The following is an 8,358-nucleotide window of genomic DNA, read 5'->3' on the forward strand; positions in this document are numbered from 1 at the left end:
TCCACAATGACGTGAAACTTCACCTGGCTTACCACAAGTTGCTGAAGTGGCTGGCTGGGTCCAGATACTTCAGGTTCACGTGAACAGAGGCTAAGGCACAGGCCTCTGAGATAAAGGCCAGAGAGAAGGGAGAGGAGCAAGAGAGGGCGCGGCTCCAACTGGGCACTCAGCTTCTGGAAAGTGGGGGTCAGATGCTTTCTGAGAAATCTTGAGTCTTGGCACACGTGTGTCAGGAGGGACATTTATGCTGGGGAGTTACTTTTGAAATTCATGCACATCTCAGATTTTGGTTAAGTTTCCTACTTACCCTCAACTTTTATTAAGAGAAAGGAGCCTTAGAGCAGAGCTAAATCCCAGCTGCCTACCACATACTCAGAATTTGTTCAATCTGAAAGAAAATTCTTAAAATGGAGTTACCACTACCTTGTTCGGTAATCCCATCCAGAGGTTAATATTTCCGGATGTAAGAGAAGTCCTCCTTAAACTTGATTACCTTTTACCTCACAAACAATTGCCATTTTCCTCATCCAACAGCCTCCCATCCCCTGTTATGTTTTCACAGCTGGGAGGGGATGCATCTTGTCTTCCTGCCATTGCTCAATGGGAAACCGAGAAGTGATGAGGCCAGGCCACGGAGGTGGTATGGTCTAGGTTGCTTTATGCCCATCTGTGTTAGTTATCTGTTGCCACAGAACACATTACAGCCACACCATGCATCCTGAAACAATACACTTTTCTTATCTCACAGATTCTATTCTATTCAGGAGCAGGTTAGCTGGTGCTTCTGGCTCAGTTCTCCTGAGCTTGCTGTCAAGAAGTCAGCAAGCTGCGATCATCTGAAGGCTTGACCAGGGCTGAAGAATCTGCTGTTGGCAGGAGAACTCCGTTCCTCCACTCATGGGCCTCTTCAAAAGGCTACTTAAGTGTCCTCATGACCTCTGGCTTCCCTCAGAGCAAGTAATTTGAGAGCTGGGAGCGAGCCACAATGCCTGTGACCTATTCTCAGAAGTCACTATCATCCATCATATTCTATTCATTAGAAGCAAGTCACTAAATATAGCCCACACTCACGGGGAGGGAATTAATAAGCTCTACCTCCTAAAGGAAAGAATATTGAAGAATTTATGGCCACATTTTAAAACCAGCACACCATCTGAAGTTAAAGCACTCAGGGTAATTGTAAGCCAGGGGCTGAAAGTGAGAAGGGCTGAAATAGAATCATAGCTTACTTCTTTCACTGAAGAGGTTTTTACAGTCTTTAGAGTTCCAGAGTGAAGGTCCAGCTTTCCAGATTGAAGGTGTGTACGGAGAGTATCCAGGAACTGTAATATTGGGGTTGCACACCCTCCATTTATTAAGACAAGTGCTGTCAGCCCCGAAAGGAAAATTTAAGAGAATGTATCAGGAACTGTAAAAACAGGAAAGCTAGAATGAATATGGTCTAAAGTTCTATTCAACTCAGTGGACTTTGGTTTGCTGATGACAATTCCCTCAGCTTCCAGGAAGCTTGAAATAGTCACTGCATTTTAAACTTGCAGGACCCAGCTATGACTTGCTAAGCTATGGACTTAAGGGGTTAATAACCGCTGAGGCAGAGGTAAGAACTTGGGAGTGCTCGCTGGAGTCCAGGGGGGAGACGCAAACTCTGATTAGGAGCTGCTTTGTTCTCTTGTGAGGCAAAAATAACACCCTGTGGCCTTTGGGCAGAGATTGCTAACCAGCAACCATGGATCAGATAGGCCTTGTGGGCTTGTTTTGCCTGCTAAGTGTTTTATAAAAATCTTGATTTAATTGCCAACATTTACAGATGGGAAGATTTCATGTGACAATGCGAGTTTTTGTCTTCCCTGGAAAACTGGAAGGTCTGGCAATAGGGGGGTTGGAGCTGAGTGGGGCCTGCACCTTTGGTGAGGAACCACCCCTACCCGTCCACGATCCAGTGCTCATAACCTCTTATTTTCTTGTACCCTGCCTGCCTCCGTTGCCTTGTGGATTTGCAGCACTCATCCTCCGGGTTCAGGCAATGGTAACGTGCTTATTCACCCACAAAGGGCCAGGGGACCTTCTGAGATCTTTCTGTTCAGCAGCTGGAGTACATGCAGGTCTGTGAGCACCAGACTGGGAACAGGCTTCTCATCACTGCTCCCCAAACAGGGGCTGCTGCAGTCCCATCTGCATTCCCAGACCCTCTTTTAAACTCTTCGGTGGCCCTCCCTCAGGGACTGAGACCCCTATGGTAAAAAATCTTGCACTGGGTCAGGTTAGGCTAGATAGGGGTCTGATAAACTCCTGATTTTCAAACTAGGGTATGTGTGCCTCAGGACACGTGAAGTCTTTCCAAGGAGTACATGCTCATGGGTAGTTTTAAGTGAACTAATCTCCAGATTCCCTATACATATCCTACTCTTTCCCCAAATGGATCTACTGAGAATGAATCTGTATTCATATTAGTCCCTGCCCCACATTATAACAACAAAGATATATGCCCTTAATATGATCCCAAACTCCCAGATGTGGCAAACAAAAGGAAAATTTCCTTTAATGGAACCTTTATGGTCCTTTGAAGGTTCCTTTAATCAGAAAGCCACAGAACTTTTGGCTTTCCCTTGTTTTTTTTTTTTTTAAAGATTTTATTTATTTATTTGAGACAGAGAGAGAATGAGAGAGAGAGAGCACATGAGAGGGGGGAGGGTCAGAGGGAGAAGCAGGCTCCCCGCCGAGCAGGGAGCCCGATGCAGGACTCGATCCAGGGACTCCAGGATCATGACCTGAGCCGAAGGCAGTCGCTCAACCAACTGAGCCACCCAGGCGCCCTGGCTTTCCCTTGTTAAACACATGTTAAAAGTGCTATGTTAGAAAACACAGAAATAAAGTGTTTGGACTCATATATGGCTTTTTAGAATTCAGATATATATGGTAAAGTAGAATGACAGAAATAATGACAAATTTTTTTAATACCTTTTCCTCTTCTACCTCCTTACGCTTGTCAAAGAATGCCTTGCTCTTGACGGGGAGTGTCCTGAGAGAATGAAGCACAGAGAAAATCAGAGACAATGAATACCAAAAATGGCCTCTTCGTGCACTTGTACACAATTATTTTACACAATTCTCCATACTCATCCCTAGAATATAGCTTAACTGGGAAGAACACAGGTTTGCAATTGTGATTATTGTAAATGAAATTAGAATGCCTTCAAGGAATACCAATTTTTACAAGATAAGATGGAGAAAACCCAAGGATAAACTTCCCTGTGCATTTTCAGATTTGGTGTGCATTAGTTAATACAGTTGTCAAAACCTGTTGTATCAAACCAGAGCATGAAATAATTGTTTCAGTTATAGTCAATTCTCTTTATTCTTATTTAATGCTTAATATCTTTTTCATAATAATAAAAAAATTATGTGCTGCCAAACTGATTAGCAGCCTAGGACCTTTCCATATTATTAGTAGTATTTCTAAATTTTATGCTAGTTCTTATTCTCCAAAGCCAGTCAGCAGTATTTAATAAACCATTTTTACCAGAGATATACCATGCCTTTTATCATTCTTATTTTATATGAAAAAGAATCTACTGATTACCTTGTTTTTATAACTTAAACATGGAATTAATTATATTACATCTATATCGTTTTAATTTTTTGTTTTAGTGATCAGTTTCACAAGATATGCTTTTAATCTTCATTGATTTTTATAATCTTCAAAACAGCTAAGTGAATTGAAAAATGAAGCCAAAGTTTTTTTCTGACAGAAAGTGTATCTGATTTGGCTACTTGGTTTGGCAATGAAGACTGGCTCTGCCAATGAGGTTTGTGATAGACATTTTCTACAAATGAGCTGAATCTGCAGCTCCAAAGTAATAGTAATGCATTTAAAGCAAAAATAAGGTCAAAGTATTTTATCACAAGGCACTGTTTTGGCAAAACTGTAATGAAATTAATGTATCTGTTTCTCCTATGATTTCTGAAGAACAGAATTTTAAAAGGTGAGTCTATGTGAAAGTGTTACAGCATAAAAACAATGATAAATCTTAGTAGAGCTCTTTTGGTATACTTCCCATGAATTATGCTAACGACGAGAACAAAGCTCTTTGCAAGTCACGTGCTTTCTGATTCGCTGCTTGTAAGAAAAATGAAGAAGAACCTAATCAAGTTGTCAGGTGACAGAAGATTAAAAATATTTTTTGATAATAGCTCATTATATGAATTCTGGCATATAACATAGAAGAAGTTCAAATAATTGAATTATATTGCTATAATAAAACACTCTCAATTCCTACAGCTTACATCTATAAAAACCCAAAAATAGAAATAGAATTGAAGCCGACCATCTCATTCTAGCAATAAGTAATATTCCTCCACAGGTACATGAACTGAAAAAAGTTCTTCATCTCACTAAGAGATGCACTTAGAATATAATTTCACTTTTTGCATTTAATAATTAGTATAATATATTTGTGTTGTTTTAATCAGTGTATTGCTAATAATTCAATCACACAGATTTTTTAATGCTTAGTTTTATGGTCACAGAAAATAAAAGTTAAAATTTTTAATTTACATTTTTATTAAAGATAAATGTAATAGGGTAATTAATAAAGTTTTTTTTTTTAAGATTTTATTTATTTATTTGACAGAGACAGAGACAGCGAGAGCAGGAACACAAGCAGGGGGAGTAGGAGAGGGAGAAGCAGGCTTCCTGCTGAGCCGGGAGCCCGATGTGGGACTCGATCCCAGGACCCTGGGATCATGACCTGAGCCGAAGGCAGTTGCTTAACCAACTGAGCCACCCAGGCGCCCAATAAAGTCTTTTTAAACAAAAACTCTATCAGAGTAAGATTTGAGGGAGGGGAATGGAATGAAAATTTGAGTTGAAGGAGAAAAAGAAAAAGAGTCAAATTTCTGCAAGTTCATAAGTGGTGTTTTTTAAAAAAATGGGTAATGGATAGGGCACCTGGGTGGCTCAGTCAGTTAAGCATCTGACTTTAGCTCATGTCATGATCTCAGCATCCTGGGATCAAGCCCCACATTGGGCTCCCTGCTCAGCAGGGAGTCTGCTTGTCCCCCTCCCTCTGCCCCTTCCCCCTGACTCATGCTCTCTTTCTCAAATCTCTTTTTAAAAGAAAATGGAATGATGGATTATCAATTGCCATAGTGTTTAGATTTAATTTACAAAAGAAATTCAACTGTCATTTTAAAATGTTAACATTTATAATATGCTCCAAATTACATTCTTTGAAAGTATTTAAACTTATGATGAAAAACTTTATTAACTTAAAAACTGCATGTTGATACATACTTTATTAAGATTCTTTTAGAGAGTGTAAGAACCAAAAAGTCTGGAAACCTCTGAGCTAGACAACCACCTATACACTTTGTTTTAAGGAACTCACTCTTGGCCAGAAATACTTGCCAACCAGCCACAATGCTGAAGTCTTCCCATTCTTCTGATGGAAGCCTTTTAAAGTTGCTGGCCATGAACTTACGGCACTGCAGGGCATAAGACCCTGAGAAAACATAGCATCAATAAATTTTGATGGGGAAATGAAGGAAAGATTCGGACTGCCTGGCAGTAGATGGTCTACTAAGGCACCAACCAATCACAGGGGCCGGGGGGCACATCTTAGTCGTCAACCCTCCTGAGCTGCAAATTTGATGAGTCTGTAGAAGACTGGCAATTCTTCTCAGAGCCTTTACTTCATTCCCTTACAAGGTCAAATCTCTTTAGCACTAAAATCCTTTTCCTCCAGATTCTTCAAAAACATGTCATTATATCCCTATCCAACATCTCCAAAAAGGCTGGGTTAATGGTCACAGAAGAAGGGGGCTGGGTGCTGAGAGAAGTGGGATTATACAGCAGGCTCCCAACTCCATAGTCCTTGAGACCCCAGCACTCTGGGGAAAAGCCCATAGAGCAGCAGGCGGCTCGGGAATGAGGGCAGGAAAAGGGGGTCACCTTTTCTTTTATTGCATGTGTCCATTAGGCTTACCCCCGAGCATAACTACTGGAAGCGATACAGAATTAATCTCTTCCCTCACACAATACACAGTGCCATTAATGCACAGCTTAGCTATTTCACTGAGAGACCCATGTGGCTAAGTGAAAGCCTCATAGAATAGAGAATTTTAAGAATGCATTAATTTGCTGATTCTTCCAAGTTGGGCAGCTTTAATTATTAGTTGGAATCTTTTTGAGCCCAACGCCTTCTCTTACTTTCCACCCAGCCCCTTGGTCCTAGCTGAGTTCCCAGAGCTGCACAGACTAAGTGGGCTCCTTCTTCCACACAGCAGCATTTGGCATCCTGCTCCCCTTGCCTTTTTCTCCTCCAGGCCAAACTACCTCAGTTCCTTTAGCCAGTGTCCCTGTGACCCCTTTTCTGGAACTCTCGCCACCCCTATTGCCCTCTTGCAAGGACCCTTGTTCGCAGCTGACCCAGCTTCTTTTTAGAAATGACAGGCTCGATGGCAGAGGTTTCCACAAAAAACACATACCAAGTGAGGCCCTGGCCATCAGGGTGCCCTATGATGCAGCTAAGCTGAGAACGTGGAGTCCCGGTTACTGACTAATAGCTGCTCTGCTCCCCCCGACACGTGGGACAGCCCCAGGCCTGAGCCAAGTGTCCATTATGCTTCTCCCTGCGGTGCTGCCCTCACGGGCCCCGAGAAGGAGATAGACAGTCGCTTCTTTTTCAAAGGCCCTAGACCACCTCCTGTTCTTTCCTTGAGCAGCCCTTGCCAAAGGGGCTGGCTATCTGGGAGAGGGGAGCGGGCAGCAGCGCTCCTCAGGCCTCTGCAGGGGTGAGCGCCCTGCTGGCTCACGCCTTCAAATCTCAAACCTAGTTTCTGAAAAGCAGATGTTCCCTACAGAGCTGAGGGACACTGCTTTCTAGGAGAGAGGGGTAACTGGAACTTTCTGATTTGTCATTAACAGCTAGGATCTCCGTTGTCAGATGTGATAACGAGGGAGTATTTGATGTGAGTTCTTGAGGAGGATTAGCTCGGAGGGGACACTGAAAAAGTGTGGTCGCAGCCCCTGGGAAGGCTGTGAAAGACAGCCCTTGCTCACTGCCTGCATAGGGAACTCGAGGGGCAGTCACTTGTGTCTCCGAGTGTGAAGGCAGAATCAGCAGGTCAGCGGAAGGGTAATTCACTGCCCAGAAGGAACTACCTTGTCTAAGACGGCAGAGTCTTTGCCTTAAATCTTTACCTTTCCTACACACTCATACATTGCTGGTGGGAATGTAAAGTGGGGCAGCAGCTTTGGCAAACAGTTTGGCAGTTTCTTAAAAAAATTAAACATAGATTTAGCATATGACTCAGCAATTCCACTCCTGGGTATATAACCAAAGAATTGAAAACAGGTGTACATAAAAACTCGTATACAAACATGCACAGCGGCATTATTCATACTAGCCAAAAAGTGAGGACAACTTAAATGTTTGTCAGCTGATAAAGAGCTAAACAAAATGTGGTTTATCCACACAATGCCATATTATGCAGCCATAAAAAGGAATGATACGGGCTACACTAAGGTTGCACCTTGAAAACATTGAGTAGAGAGAAGCCAGTCACAAAAGGCCACATATTGTAGGATTTCATTTGTATTAAATGTCCAGAATAGGTAAGTCTATAGAAATAGAAAGTAGATTAGAAGCTGTCAGGGGCTGGGGAAGGAGAGGATGGAGATTGACTGCTAACAGACATGGGCTTTCTTTTTGGGATGATTAACATGTTCTGGAATTATAAAAACTGTGAGGGTTACACAATCTTCTGCTGAATTTTATACCTTAAAAGGATGAGTTTCATATGTTAATTATATCTCAGGTTTTAAAAATTCAATAATAAACAATCCAATTAGAAAATGGCACAAGGCATAAAGGGACATTTCAATGTAGAAAATACACAGACGGCAGCTGAGTACACAGATACCCAACATCATTAGCCACTAGGGAAATGTACATGAAAACCACAGTGAGGTATCACTAGACACCTATCAGATTAAGTAAAATAAAAAACAGAGAGACAACTGCTGATGAAGATGAGGAAAAGCTGGATCACTCACACTTTGTTGGTGAGAATGTGAAAAGATACATACAGCCCCTCCAGAAAACGGTTTGGAGTTTCTTAAAAAGCTAAACATGCAACTGACATATGACCCAACAATTACATTCCTGGGTATTTATCCCAGAGAAGCAAAAAGTTATGTTCGTGGAAAAGCCTATGTGTGAATGTTTATAGCAGCTTGATTCATGACAGCCCCAAACTACAAACAACCCAGATGTCTTTCAATGGGTTGTCTAAACAGACTGTGTACACCATGTCATGGAATACTACTCAGCAATAAAAAGACATGAATTGATGTGT

This window comes from Leptonychotes weddellii, chromosome 7 (assembly GCF_054177405.1).
Source record: "Leptonychotes weddellii isolate Sample4059 chromosome 7, ASM5417740v2, whole genome shotgun sequence".
NCBI lineage: Eukaryota > Metazoa > Chordata > Mammalia > Carnivora > Phocidae > Leptonychotes > Leptonychotes weddellii.